Below are 16,461 nucleotides of genomic sequence, written 5' to 3'. Positions count from 1 at the left end.
GGGCATGAAAATGACAAAGGCTAACTGCACATTGTTCAGTGCCTCAGAGCAGAAATATTGAAGTCCCCTCACTTCCCAAATAGCCAAGTGATAAATAAATAAACAGCAATGAAGACCTGAGGTCTTTATTTCTTAAAAATATTTCTTGCCTTTTTCTAGAAAACCACTAGTTTTGGTCCATCTGTTAGTGTTAGCTTTGGAACATCTCATGCCATGGTCTCAATTTTGCCTATTAACTGTTTATATTCTCATTGTTTTTTTCCCACCTGCTATTGGTGCTTAAAGGCCACTTTCACCAGTTTTCACTCGTGTATGACACGTCATTTTAAACTAGGACTTTCATCCCAAATGCAAGTTTTATTTAGAAAAACTCCATGTCAATTAAAAAGTAACTTAAACATTAGAAAAAAAATAATTAAAAGGTGCTGCTTTTTTCTTTGGTGGGAAAAAGGAACTATATTAATTACACCTGGAATTCAACATAATCACAAATTCCTTCAGTGAAAAATCTGCAATTTTCAGGTTAAAATTTCTGTTATGAATTCTGGAAAAAAAAAAAAGGTTCAAATTTTTTTTGCCCTGTTTTCAGACCATAAAAAGCCTGGGTCTTAATTAGTTAAGACCATAATTATGTTACACATCTACTTCTAGTTTGAATATTTTCCGAGTTTAAGTCAACAGCATCTGGGAAAGAACAGAAACTTAAAGTTTCCAGAAAAAGAGCAGAAAATAGTTATTTAGCTATATATATAAAATATACATATATATAATATGTATAAAAAATATATATAATATATACGTGTATATATATGTGTGTGTGTATATATATATACACCATATATATACCAGATAGATAGATAGATAGATAGATAAGAATATAGCTCTACATATATAGCTATAAAAGATGATGAAACTCACTACTACAAAAGAAAAGAAAAAAAGTTCAAATCGTTTTTGGAAAATGAAAAATGAGAGTGAAAATTATATGCCAGAATAGAAAGAATTAGCAGTTCTAAGGTCTCATATTGCAAATCTTTCTTTTGTACATAGTCTAGTAAATCACAGTGGGAGCCTTGTAACGAGAAAGAGATGTCAGATGAAATCCACTGTGTTTCCAGAGCTATGTATCACTTTCCCAGATGGGGCACCTTTTTTTTTTTTTTTTTTCCAGGCTGTAAAGTTATGCTCTAGTGGCTTTTTCCTAAACACACCTATTTGATTCATGCCAAGAAGCATGAAATGGCAAATGCAAAAACGCTGGCTGATGCTGTGTACCCCTGTACTGCTCTCTGAGTTCAAGTTCTGCTTTCACTGCTATGCCTAAGCGTGCCAGAGGAAGGCAGAAGATGAACACATTTTCTACATCAAATTGTGGTAAAAGCATTCATGACTACTCCACAAACAAGTTCTGAATAATCCACAGATTGTATAGAGCCCCTGAAACCTAAGAACTATATACAAATGATAAGTTTCAGCCTTGGAAAGAAGATAACCTGCAGCATGATCAAGACTAAGAGAGAAAAATTAATTACAACAGGAAAACAGAATTACTTTGCCCACATAATGCATTTTAAAATTCAGGTATGTGTCTGCACAGAGCAGACATCACTCTGCCCTGTGTACAGTGGTATCAGCTTACAAATGACAGCGTTGCATGAGTTGAAGCCTCATTATGGGGAACAACAACTGGCTCCTGTGCTGTACTTCAATTTTAAATTATTGACTGGACGTGAGAAGTAAAAAGGCTTTTGCACTTGTGGAACTGATTTATAACTGAAAGCAACACACTTGTCTTCTGATACAGAATTTCTGTGTCAGAATTTCTATTTCTATTTCTCTGTGAAGAGTTTACAGTGAGTTGACACAGTTTATAATTTAACTAAAAAATCAGGAACCTGTTGCTACGGCAGTACAGTCAAAGAGCACAGGTGAGGTATTGACTGCAAAGAAAAGTCCAAAGCGACCCATCAAAAATAATTCTAAAAATCATGTTTTAAGGATGCAAAAATGCCCACGCCTGATTTGTGCACGCAGTTGGCACAGGATGGTAAGATGGGGTCGCAGTGGATCGTGGTAACGTGGGTGATCTCAGAGGAGTTACCTGTTTCAGTCAGCAGCTGACAGTCAGTGCAGAGCACTCCTCTCTCTGCTAGTCCCACTTGCAGGAGCACACTGAGAGCTGTTAGAGGGGCAAACTGCCTGGTATCATTTCCAAAAGTATTCCTGGCCAGAAATTTGGAGGAAGAGAAGTGTCAACAGTGGTTTTTATAATGTGTCTTTCATCCATGCTTTTGGAACAGCTTCCAAACATGACCTTGTCCCAGCTACTTGTGGCTGTTACACAAAAACTCTTCCTCACTCTAGAGTATCCTGAATAACCTCCCTTAAACAGCATCTTTTGCCACTCCAAGTGACACATTTCCACTTTCCAGGATCGAACATATAAAATGCCAGCGTGTGAAAGGTGGAGGGGACATGCAGTCTTTTACCTGAATTTTTTAAGATGGAACCAGCTGTGGTAATAAGCTAAATGCAGTGGACAGCAGTGATTCTCTGCTGTGTTTCTGGATCCAGACATGGAAAACCCTCAGAGGGGAACCAGGTATTCTTTCAGTGCTGACAGCTGTGCTGTCTCTGTATTATATCCCATACGAGGCATAATGCTGGGTGGATTGAAAACGGGATGAAAATTCAGGCCCAGAGTCATTTAGAGACCACTAAGCACTGGTGAACCACAGGGTCCAGTCCTATTTAAAATAGAATCACAAAATCGTTCAGGTTGGGAAGGACCCTTGGGATCACTGAGTCCAACTCAGCACTGCCAATTCCACCACGAAGCCATGTCCCCAAGTGCCACATCATGGTTTTAAATTATCTACAGGCACCATGAGGGCACCAGCTCCCCGTTTCAACCCATGGCATTATTTTTTTCCTAATATCCTATCTAAGCTCCTCTGGGTCAACTTGAGGCCTTTTCCTGTGGTTTGGATGATGGGGCAGAGTGGTCCCTCAGCAGGTTTGTGGTGCCACAACCCTGGGAGAGTGGCTGCTATGCCAGAAGGTCGTGCAGGACCGTGATCAGCTGGAGGAATGGCCTGGCAGGAGCATCCCCCAAGGTCAGCAAAGCGTGAAGTCCTGCACCTGGAGAGCCAGGCACCAGCAGGGAATTGTGTCTGGAATTGTGGCCAGCTGCTTGGTGGGACAGGGCTTGGGGGACACCAGGCTGAACGTGAGCCACCCATGTTCCTCTGCAGCGCAGCAGGGCAATTGTGTCCTGGGCTGCAGCAGGGGGATTGCTGCCAGCAGGAGCAGCCACAGCACCAGAAATGAGGGGATCCTCTGCCCTCCTCAGCCCTCCTGAGGCCACTGGACTGCTGTGTCCAGGGCTGGTCCCCCCCAGTCATCAGAGAGATGTGGAGACACAGAAAAACCCAACCAAGTGCTGATCAGGGGCCTGGAGCCCCTGTCCTGAAGAAAGGCTGAGAGCTGGAAATGTTTAGCTCTATTAAAACTACAGAAACTACATTTTACAATGGCAGATTGCATGTCCTTTGCTCTTGTCTCTCTCTTTGCAGTTTCTAGAACATCCCATGCACCTAAACCCAATGGACAAATCTCAGGACTGGCTTAGAGTTTCTGGCTAAGACCTAGCAGCACACTGCTAAAGCCCTACTCATTGTGCTTGGGCTTTTCTGGCTTTTTCTTAGCTGACAAATGATATGTATTACATGTACGTGTTCTTCCAACCTCATAGTCATACCATTTCTGTATTAATATTCCACATAAAGTCAAGTTAAAGCTTTTCAAGTGTACTGCAGGAGTAGAAAAATTGATTTTTTTTTTTTACTCCGTGTCAACTCAAAGAGCAGAGATATTATTTTTTATTATCACTAATAATTTTGAAACATAAAAACTACAGTTTCTGTTACAACCTAATCTAACAGCTCCTGGGGACAGATTCCTGGATCCAGCTTGCAGTTACAAAAGCTCAGATTGCCTGGTGCTTCCAGCAAGGACCTTACAGTGGGTGCTTCCACCAGTGACCATTCCAAAGCCCCTAAATGGCTCTGCAGGTGAGCACAGCCTCGTGGCACTGAACTGCTGAAATTCTAATTGATGCACCTCAAAGTCCTGGACACATTTTCAAGGTAAGGCTCTAAATAAAACAAAACTTTAAAAGACCCTCTATGCTACAATATTACACCAAAGGCTCATGGTCTGTCACAAACCTACCTGCTTCTGCTGTCCTGGGCAGCTGTCCTTGGGAGCCTGCAAGGATTTTAAAACTGCGTGTCATTCACCTTAATTTCCACCCCCATGTTGTCATTTTCATGGTTAATACATTTCTCTTCTCTTTGAAGATGCTTCATTATTTTCTGGTTGGATTAGTCACTCCTGTTGGAGTGACTAAAACCAGTGACTAAGAGCATAGATTATTCTAAAAATAAGAAAATAAAACACTAATTACCAGGCAAGAAATTAATGTTTACAGATTTTTCACTCTTCCTTTCTACATGCTTAACACTTCTCCAGCTTCAACGAATCTAAATGTACTCAGCAAGTACTAGAATATTTACTTCCAAGAAAAAATAGATGGACAAGTGTGGGAATAATCTTTGTAACAACTGTCAATGTTCTCTTAAAGGAAAATGGAACTACAGTAATGGGAAGATGTAGAAAACTGCAATTTTGCAGTAAGCACTTTTATTTACATTGAGTTTTGCTTTATGTACTGTGTAATAAGGTTCAACAGAATGTACCACAGCTTTCCTTGAAATAAATCAGTTTCTGTATTTCTACTGAAAAGGCTAATATCCTCGAGTTCTTTCAGGGCCTAGAGATACATCCCACAGATCCGATGCCTTGCCTAATGGGAAGGTTTACCACAACAGTGCAGTTTGGGCTGCTGTCTTTGAACTGCTGTGATGGTGTTGTGCATTAGTGGTTTAGGCAGTTTAAAGAACTTTAAATTCCTATCCGACCTCACCAAATGGAGCCACCATCAAAGGCATTGGCAAATGGGGGCTGGATAGGAATTTGTGCAGGCTCAAACTAAGGGAGTTCAATGGCAACGTTTACTCTGCCATTTACTGCACAGATAAAACCCACAAGAGAAAATGGATTACACAATCAGTGTAAAATAACTCGCATGGAGACCGAAAAATAAAAGTGAAACGGGCAAGAGAGACTGTTCAGACTGGGTCCCTTTGCCAAACTTGCCTCAGACTTGATCAAGAGATTATGTTTGAAGGATTTAGCACCACCTAATTATTATTGACTAATTTAACACTTACCAGTGACCTCTGGGCAGCAGAGGGGCACAGGAGCTGCAGGGCTGTCAAAGGATGTCCAGACCTCTGCTTATAGGGCTGCAAGATGCACCTGCCTGTCCCCAGATTCATTCAGGTGGGGTAGACAGGGAGAAGAAAACAAAGCTAAATTAATATTGTAATAGTGCTTCAGGCATCACTTAGATCCTTAGAAATTAGAACCCTGCAGCATCATGTGCTGTGTAAAAGCAGGAATGGTGCTGATCCTAGAGTAGATAGAGAGAGCAAGAGGAAAACGAGCAGCAAAAGTAAAAATGAGAAAAAGATGGCAATCTAACAGGCAATGCACCAAACACTTTCTGTACCTGCTCCTTACAGTTTCATGTATCAGTCACAGGAAAAATACGAGGGCAAGAAAAATCTACTGCTTTGACTGAATAGTACCCAGAACTTGTTCCCAGCTGGGAGAACTGAGATCAAGATCAGAGAGCAAGAAATCTGTCAGTACAGTAAATGTACTTACACATTGTTTTGGTAACAAGATCCAATTTCATCTAATGCAAACGTCGAGGTAGAAATGATAGCAGAGGAAACCATTACTGTTGAATGCCATCTAATAAACCTAAAACAATATTATCATATTCTACTATTTCTCCTCTGAGTCAAGGACTAAGAAGTCATAATAAATTCATCTTATGAATCTGATTTTTGCCCTTGTTGCTTGCAGATTTGGGAAGCATAGCTGAAAAAGTGTGAGCATGTATTGATATTGCAATGTCAATATTGATATGTTTGCCCTACCAGTTTGATGCAGTTATCTTCCTATTCAAGCAGTTAATACAAGCTTTATTAACTGTTGGCTGCTATTCCACATGTCCTGTTTCCATTTTAACTAGTGTTCACTCACTTTTTTTGGGGGGACACTTTAGCTGCTAATATTGTTGCTGTTACTGTTCATTTTCTTACCTCATTTCTGCTCCCAGTAAATTGTTCTTATCTCAACATGTGATTTTTCCCTCTTGAATTCTCCACCTTTGGGTGGAAGGGAGGGGGGGAAAGAGCAGCGAGTGAGCAGCTTGTGGTTCTGGAGTCTCAGTGAGTGGGTTACCAAAAATCTGTGAAAGAAAAAACTCCTTAACCCTAATTTAGGGTGTTATTATTTTACTGTACATTGGGTATTAGATCCAACATTTGGGACACCTTTTTCTTTTTGCCACTGGCATCATTCCAATTTATAGGTTCAAAACTACATTTTTAGTGGAGTAGGCATGAAGTCCTAGAGAGCAACGTTATTGACTGGGATTTATTTGGATTGCAGAATAATTGGCGACACAGCAATTTCAACATTTTTTCCAGTTGCATGTGCACCCCTAGAGGGATGAAAAGGCAAAGGAAAGCACAAGAAATAAATCAGTGGTGACACTTATTGTCCTGGCAACCAATTATGTTTTCATTGATATGAATTGGATTTTGGGGAAGTAAAACAAGATCCCAGACTGCAAAAATGTTGAAGTGTTAATTCCACACACTCTGTTGTGCTCTTCCAGTACAGCTGGCAAACTTCTGCATAGTGGAAATTCAAACAACAAATAAAAGCTAAGCTTTCCCAGCCCCTCTAGGAATGCATGCAGAGAAGAAACACAGTTTTATTTTAGCTGAAGGAACGTAATGCCTGGACATTTTTTACAGCCTTGTTGCCTGTAACTCATCTGCAACTTCAACAATTTTTCTGTGCTCGTTGGCAAGCAGGAATATGCTCAGGTGAACACATAGAAAGTAAAGAAGTGAATGAACATTTTATTTGAAGTGGGACTTTTTTCCTGAATGCTTCAAAAAACTACTTTAATTTTACCTGAGACTATCTGGAAATAAATCTGATTTTCAGCAGAGAAATGGAAATCTCATTAAAGGCTATTTAAATAATATTATCTAATCAGTGTAGATGATACACATATTATAGAAATAATATAATGTTCAAATTCAAAATCAACGGAATTGATATTAGTTCTCTTAATCATCAGCAATATGCCACCTGATATTTCAGACACATTAAGTTAATCTGAAATTTAATTTCCTGATATTCTGTATTGTTTGAACATCTTAGTATTTGAATTCTTTCATCTGAACTACTCTGGCTCTGTCTGGTTTAATTGAAAAATGACATATGGCCATAAAGACAAAAAAATATTCAGTGATGATTGTTAAAGCACCATTTTTTCATCTGCTGGAAAAATACCTTAAATGGCAAGGTCAGGAAGGAATTGCATATCTAGAAACAGCAAAGTTTATTAAAGGATTTGGAATGCTAGCCAGCTCCTTTTCAAATGATTCATGCTTAATTCCTTCAGCAGATAATGATACACAGCAACATTAATATTGCCATTTTACAGCCAGCTCTAGGGAAAAATTGACTTTTTTAGCTCCGTTATTTGAAAACAAATTCAGATTTTGTTTCAGGGTGAGTAGGTAAGAAATACCCCAGAGTCCTTTCAAGTCCTAAAGAGCCACATGCTGCTGTGCTTTCACATTTTGGAGCAATTCTCCGTGCATTCATTGATTCCTTTTGTAGATGAAAGCAACAAACTGAGCAGAAACAGGCCATAATATTTCGTCACATTCTGCCCCCCTTTCAATAAAATAAAGTAACTCAACAGACTTAGAGCAGCACTACTGAGAACAGAGTTGTTTGGGCTCTTTGCCAGCTGCATTTCAAGCTGAACACCAAAGGTTAGTGATTCAGAAGCACCTGAAACAAACATGGTAAAATGACTTCAGTGAAGAGCACTGATTTTCATTCAGCATAATGACAGTGTTTTTCTGTGTCTGTGGATCATATTTGTGATTAGTGTACAAACACTACTGTCAAGTTTATTTTTAAATGCATGTAAATCAGTCTTATAATTATATACTTCTACCTATTTTATGTTACTTATAATACATTGCTATATATTTGTTTATATATTGCCATTAGTTATATCAATACATTATCAATATATTGCTATAATTGATGGCAATATAAAATATATAATTTATAACATATATAATATAAAAATACATATTACAACAAATAAATATATAAACAAATATAATATCAGTATATCAATATATTATTTAGATAATGCTTTTATCTAATAAAATTGCACTTCTACCTCAGCTTTTTACCCATGGCAATTGACAGCATGAGCTCATTGAGGGATTTTAATTCCTGCAGGGCAATTCACAGATACATACACTCACTGGCAATAAAAATGTTCCATTGATCTTCCATAAATATGCAAGGAGCTAAATATAGCTCATGCTATTGTGGGCATATGTTGTGCCTCCAGGAGAATGTGATTAGATGAGATACTTGGAATAATTCCATGAAACAACAAATTGAGATAATGAGTGCACTGAATAACCAAAGCCTTGCAGACATTTATGGACACGCTTAACTTCATGCACACTAATCCCATTTAAATCAAAACGTGCCTTTGCAGAGGCAACACGGAGCTGGATGCTAAACTGGAGATTTTTAGTGTGTATCAACAGATTATCTCTGCTCTCTCCACTCCTACAACACTCTGAGATAGAAATGCACTCACTTTAAACAGAAGACACTGTATTAAAGTCTGTGGCTGAACCACATTATGAACTCAAATCTCACAAAACCCAGTAAGATACTCTATGTTTTAGATTATCCTTGCTAAACTAGACCTCTCAACATATTTTAAAGTCATAAACAAAGGGACATTAATTCCTAGATTTGTCAGATTTTGCTAAAACATTCCCAATCATAGAATTGTAGAAGATGTATTCATAATGGGCTGAATTTCATCTCTTCAACTTCACAATATTTTATATTATTTTTTAATTTACTTTTTTCACTAACTATTATCTAATTAGCAAATTAAGATCTCTATGTTTTAAGTGGAGCCAAGAGGGGCAGCCTGCTATCTGAAGGAACTACTTTTCTTTTTCCTTAGATATAAAAAGCAAAAAATTTCAGTTCCAAACCTCGAGACATATGCTTTTCCCTGCATACACAGTAATTTAGTGACTGGAAGGTTTATTCTTATTAGAGAACCAGAGGTATTGCAAACTATGTACAAAACTGAAATTAAGAATGCTCTTTTACTTCTATGGGATTGTTACCTGCAGGACATCAGCCCTAAGATCTGTGGAGTGAGGAAAAGACTGACATTTCTTTTTCTGTTTTTTCATCACCACACTGAAATGACAGCTTATTCAGCTTTGAAGGATGAAACTCTTACAGTCCTGTAAACATAGAATTGTTTCAGCTGGAAGGGACCTTAAAGTTCCACCCCCTGCCATGGGCAGGGACTCCTTCTCTACCCCAGAACTCTGTCACTAGCCCAGAACTCTGTCGCTAGCCCAGAACTCTGTCACTAGCCCAGAACTCCTTCACGATCCCAGAACTCCTTCCCTATCCCAGGACTCCTTCACTACCCCAGGACTCCTTCACTACCCCAGGACTCCTTCACTACCCCAGGACTCCTTCACTACCCCAGGACTCCTTCACTATCCCAGGACTCCTTCTCTACCCCAAAACTCCTTCACTACCCCAGAACTCCTTCACTATCCCAGGACTCCTTCTCTACCCCAAAACTCCTTCACTACCCCAGGACTCCTTCCCTATCCCAGAACTCCTTCCCTACCCCAGAACTCCTTCACTATCCCAGGACTCCTTCTCTACCCCAAAACTCCTTCACTACCCCAGGACTCCTTCCCTATCCCAGAACTCCTTCCCTACCCCAGAACTCCTTCTCTATCCCAGAACTCCTCCACTACCCCAGGACTCCTCCACTATCCCAGGACTCCTCCACTAGCCCAGGCTGCTCAGAGCCCTCCCAGCCTGGCCCTGGGACGGGGCAGCCACAGCTCCTCTGGGCAATGTGTGCCAGAGCCTCCCCACCCTGGCAGGGAAGGATTTTCTCCTCATATCTGATGTGAACCTGCTGTCCTTCAGCGTGGAGCCATTGCCCTGTCACTGCAGCCCCTATAAAAAGTCCTTTTCCATCTCTCTTGCTGGCTCCTTTCAGGAACAATTGGGTCACCTTTCCAGATTTTGGTACCCTGAAATGATCCCAGCAATGATCCAGGATAAAGCCATGCCTCACCTCTTTCATAAAAAATATATATAATTGTATAAAGTATATAATATTTGTATAAAGTGTATATCCAGGATAAAGCCATACCTCGAATCCTTCAATAATTGTATCAAGTATATATAATTGTATAAAGTATACAACATTTGTATAAAGAGTAGATATAATTGTATCAAGTATATAATAGTTGTATAAAGTATGTATCCAGGATAAAGCTATTCCTGAATTTTTCAATAATTCTATAAAGTATATATAATTGTATAAAGTATATAATATTTGTATAAAGTACATATATAATTGTATAAAGCATATAATATTTGTATAAAGTATATATCCAGGATAAAGCCATCCATCTGCCTGCAGAAGCAACCTTACAGCTTCATTTGAAGCATCTAATTCTAGATACTACCAACAAGCAGAAAACTGTTGGGATATCTGTTCTTGATATATTATAATCTATAAAATATTTTCAAAATTTTGTAATTCCACTGGACAGATAAAAATTTGATAGAACTGTGTGTTTGCATAAGTACTGAATAAGATTTTCATAATATAAATAATATTCTGATAAAATAATATTTCAACATATTCTAATATTAGTTGAATATTCAACTAATATTCTAATATTAGTTGAAATATACGTTTTGAAGTGGAAAAAAACCCAACTGGAGTAGACAGCAAATACACCGAAACAGAAGAGTTTAGTTATTGCAGAAAAATTACTTCTCTTGCAAGGGAATGACACCATCAGACAAGGTGACATGGAAATTAGAAGTGTTTCATGACATGCTGCCATTTCTTCAGCAGGTTCTAACAGACTGCACATGAATAAATTTATATTGCCAGATCCTTCTCTTTAGATTTCAGAATAGGAAAATATTTGAGGTATAACGGTACAGTTCAAAATAGATTTCTCTCTTTTGTGATTTGGCGTTCCATAAGTCTCTCTCAAAGCTCTATTTAATGTATTTTAAAGATGGACAAAAAAAATGAGTCAGGCTGTGATCAACTGAACTGGAAGAAGAAACAGTGACAGCTGCCTTGGGTGAACCAGCAGAAGTGATGTACACTCAACAATAGCTCTAAAAAGAGTCATCTGAAATGTTTACCTCAAAAGCTTGATGAACCTTTCCAGCTTTCTCAGAAATAGCAGTAAGGATAAGAGTTTGTTATAAACCCTTCCCTGATTTATTCCAGTAAGCAGCAGAACAGGAAATCTTTGAGTACACAACCTCCCTAAAGTCTCATTTTTAAAACCCTGTTATTTGATGCAGTTTTTGATTTTCATTAACCAGACTATTGCAAACATCTCAGGCTTGCCAGTGTGAACACAATGGTTAAGTCTCCAATAAATCAGCATCTGCAGGAGCCCCTTACTATGAAAAATGGTGCAGGCTTTAGTTATGAGGGTCTATTTATTTTAATCTCTATCTGCCACAGACTTGTGGCTTTGTCAAAGAGTGACAGTTTCTTCAGGCTCTGCAACAGAAATCTAATGGAAAACACAAGGGCAATTCAATGGCTGAATCAGAACTCAGCTTCATTGCACAAAGCCATCAGATAATTTTAGAAATATCACCTTCACCGCTTCAGTACACTGAATTTAGCAGTAGGCTGCCAAGTGCTGTTGACCTTGCAGCAAACCTGTTGCACCACACACACTCCAGAGAGGAACTGTGCACCTCCATGTCTTCCCAAAAAAGCTACTGACTCCAAGAAGGTACATCGTAGGAATGTGCTCCCTGTCCACGGAGTAAACGAGTTACTTTTTGTCTCCTTAAAAAGGACAAAAACTTAGAAATTTCTCTCTTCAATTTGGTTAAAAGACACCTCATAGGACCTCAGAGACTTCACTTCAAACTTAAGGATAGCCAATTAGACAGAAGCTAAAAAGTGCCCCTAAGCAATTCATTAGAAAAGAAAAGAACAAAAGAAGTAAATGGCTTTTGTGAAGTGTTTTAGCAGGAGCAAGAACCTCTTGCCCTGGCTCGGTTTTTCTCTGTAAAGAGCTTTTTTATTTTGCCTTTTATTAAAAGCTTTTGTTTCCAACACTGTCACAAGAGCCATCCTGCTTCTTTTATACCACCTGAGGTAGCTGAGCTATCAAAGGTATAATGTTTGTCTATGAGACCTTGTAAGACCTGGCTGGAATAGACAAATCATTAGTACATGATTCATCTGAGCAGATAAACACGGTCATTGCTGTTATCACCACACCCAGCATTTTTGATTCAAGTAACTCAACTGTTTTACCCAGACTCCAGAGCCACTTCTAAGTGTCCACCTGGAGTAATTCACTAAAAATTCACTTCAGTGAGCTGACCCACTTGTGGCAATGTTGACCTCCGCAGGGCACTGCTGAGAAAGCAGAAACTGGAATTTCCTGCACAGCCACAGCAGCCTGCAGTGTGAAATGGCAGTCATTTCAAAATGGCACAAATTGTATATACGGCTACCAAGGTGGTGGATGGGTAGTGCCACAGGATTTACACGTGGTTTATGTCATGGCATTCATCACAGAACTTGAAATGTATCAACCTTCATTGTCTTTTCACTCTAAGCCACAAATCCCCAAATTTTGCAGGAAATTTTTCTAGTGTAGGAATTCTAGGAATTTTTCTACTTTACTTTATTGTTTACAAAAGAATACCTTTGTTGAACAAAACCCTTTTCTTGAAGAGATTCATATTGTATTAGTGAGGGTTTCAAAAGAGTCTCTGTGGCCAGCCTTTGGCTTTATGCTTGCTTTAACCTCTTACACATGAGAAGGTGCAGAGTTGAGCACAGCAATTACAGCTGAACAAATATAATAAATTAAATACTAGACAAAGCTCCTGTTCAACGAGAAAATTTCAGTCTGATATTTGGAAACTTAAACAAATTAAAGGTCAGTGACTATTCAACTTGGCAACGAGGAGCCCACCCTCTCTATTCCAACAACAACCTAACCTTTCATATCATCTGGCCACTCTTCTGGTTGTATAAACCAATTTGCTCTTGCAAAAGGGATTTCTGAACTTACTGGGAATTGAAATAATCAATCTTATTCACATGGCTGTTGATTAAAAAGCCACTTGATTTTTCCTCTCTGGTATTTTTGTAGAATAAGGATTTTTCACAATAATAAAGGATGCTAATTCCAAAGTATTATTTTTTTTAGAATAAGGACTTTTCACAATAATAAAGGATGTTAATTCCAAAGTGGTGTGCAACCAGTTTAATATTTGTTGCAGGAAAATGTAACTCATCATTTTACACAAGAATGGGTCCTGTGATTTCTTGAAAATTTTCCAGAGTTTGGGATCTGGAAATTCTTATAAAACTCTGCTAAATACAGTTTGCTTGCTGTAGAGTTTTCTTATTTTGGTTTGTTTGGGTTTTGGGGGTTTTTGGTTTGATTTTAATGCTGACTGATTTGATTTTCTTCCCAACAAGCAGCAGTAGTAGTAAAAGTCTGATTCTACTCTAGTGACACCACTACTACTAATCAAGATCAGAAAGGAATAGTCTTCAAATTTTGCTTATTTGCCTTTCACAGCACTGCAGATATTTTCCAGTAATACAAATTATTTCCCAGATCAATATTTCCCAAAGTAAACATGCTATAAGTTTATCCTAGCCTGATATATTTTCTGCTGGTTTTCTTTTTCTTTTTTTTTTTTTTTTTCAGATTGGTACAAGGCCAGAAGACAGATATTTTTCTCTTTTCTTTTTTCTTCTTCTATAAGAATATCCAATCTGGATTTTTTTTTTTTTTTAAATATTTAAGAAGCTTGAAAGATGTCAAAATTGATTGAAAAGAAATCTTTATTATTAATTCCAAAGTGCTTTTCTAACAGCTATGTTTAGATTTTCTGTTTAAAAAAACTGAGAAACAGAGGAAACTTATTGAAAACTAATTTTTAAAAAGATATTTCTGTTCTGACCAGTGTTGATAAGTAGTTCTGTTCAAACAAGTATTCTCTGTGAGAGCTGATAAAAGAGAAAATGGAAAGAGAAGGCATTTGAATGCACTTAAGGTAATTTCCCTTTCAACTTTGAAATACAGATGGACAAAATTAAGCCTAAATCTCATCTCAAAATCATCTTTAAATAAAAACGTATTTGCAATTTGGATACAAATTAGAAAATACTTTCTCATCACCAACTTAACCTCACAGCTTGACAGAGTGCCCTGTTCTACACCCAGATAATGAATTAGCACTGCTGGGGAGGGCTGAAATTTGCCAGCGCCTAATAAATAGGTCAGGAAAAGGTAGGAGGAGACAGAGCAGTGGTTGGTGGTTTAAACAGTGACAGTGGGAAAACACACATCAGTGGGGGAAGAGCAAGGCCTGGCTCCTTCCTCTGGGGTGTATCTTAATCTGTTAGCAATCTCCTCTGTTTCAAAACTGAATTTTCATGCTCCAATTGCCAGTTAAGTTCATATAATTGTGCAGATCTCTTCAGATTGTCTCTCTGAAAAATCTGATCAAGGTATTTACTTCAAAATCGACATCAGATTCAATTTACATCTACTTCACCAGTGCACAAGGTGCTTAACACTGGTGAAATGATTAATTTATTTATTTTATTACTAATATTAATTTATTTCAGCTGTTACATGATTCTTTTATTAGTTGTCCTTTGGTATCTAAATCATGTAATTCTTTAGGGGCTGATACTGTTCCAGCCTGCCAGAGAACTTCCACTGACATTAATGAGAGCCAGATCTGTGAATTTATGACAGAATAGACTTAGCATGAACATTGCTCATTTGGGTATATTTCAGTATTCTGGGCTGCAGAAGCAGCTCTCTATTAATCAGCCCATTAAAGTGTTACTGTTTACCATGGCAGGGAATTTTCCAACTGAAACAACTCTATGGTTATGGGATTGTAAGAGTTTCATCCTTCAAAGCTGAATAAGCTGTCACTTCATGTGATGATCAAGAAACAGAAAAAAAAATCTCAATCTGTTCCTCATCCCACAGATCTTAGGGCTGATTTCCTCCAGGTAACAATGGACATAAAAGACTATTCTATTTAATTTCAGTTTTGTACATAGCTTGCAATACTTCTGGTTCTCTAAACAGAATAAACCTTCCAGTCACTAAATTACTGTGTATGCATGGAAAAAGCACGTGTCTTGAGGTTTGGAACTGAAATCCTATTCGATTTCTATGGAAATATATATTAAATATATTATATATATATACTATATAATTATATAGTATTTATAATTATAATTCTATAAATAAATATAAATAGATATAGATATATACTAACAAATTTTCTATAGAAAATGAAAAGTAGTTCCCCCAGATAGCAGGCTGCTCCTCTTGGCTCCACATAAAACATAGAGACCTTAACTTGCTAATTAGATAATAGTTAGTGAAAAAAAGTAAACTTAAAAAAAAATGTATAAAGTATTGTGGGATTGAAGAGATGAAATTCAGGATGTTAGGATTACATCTTGGGTAGAAACTACAGGGTTGAAGATGAAAATGCAAGCAAAGGTTAGCACTCAGCTATCCCCCTTTTATCAGGCATTTTTACCTGGTATCAGACATTTCTCATCACCAGTCTCAATACTTGCACTTGCTGTCAAATCTCAGTTCTGGTCTCATGAATTTTAAGCTCCTTTTTGCTTCCAGGAGGCACCATTCACAAAACAGTGCATCAAATTCTAACAAAATTTCCCTTATTGCTTCTTACACTTACTGTGCTCCTCAAAAGCTACAGAAACAGCTGCTTTCCCTCTTTTGTCTGACTCCAAATGGGAAGAGAGCTTTTACCAGGTTTTATGCAAACACACAAACCTAGTAAATGAAGAAGAAAACTCCTCCCTTCATCAGTGGCAACGTGCATCCCTGATTCTCCAAGATTCCACAGCAAGCCTAAGGATTAAAGAGCCAGAAGAACATTGGGGTGCTAGAGGGAAGTGTTGAGAGCTCAGCTCACCCTTCCCTCCCGTACTCTGCTCCTCCACGACAGGCAGAAGAGAAAGGATGAAGAAAGAAACAAACTGTGAGCTGCTTCTGCTCTGCCTTCCAGCATCCCTGAGAAACCATCCCAACAGAGGGGTTTACCAGCATGGAAACA

Source organism: Vidua macroura, chromosome 6 (assembly GCF_024509145.1).
Source record: "Vidua macroura isolate BioBank_ID:100142 chromosome 6, ASM2450914v1, whole genome shotgun sequence".
In the NCBI taxonomy this organism is placed as follows: domain Eukaryota; kingdom Metazoa; phylum Chordata; class Aves; order Passeriformes; family Viduidae; genus Vidua; species Vidua macroura.
The sequence above is the reverse complement of the archived record's forward strand: the minus strand, read 5'-3'. Positions refer to the sequence as shown.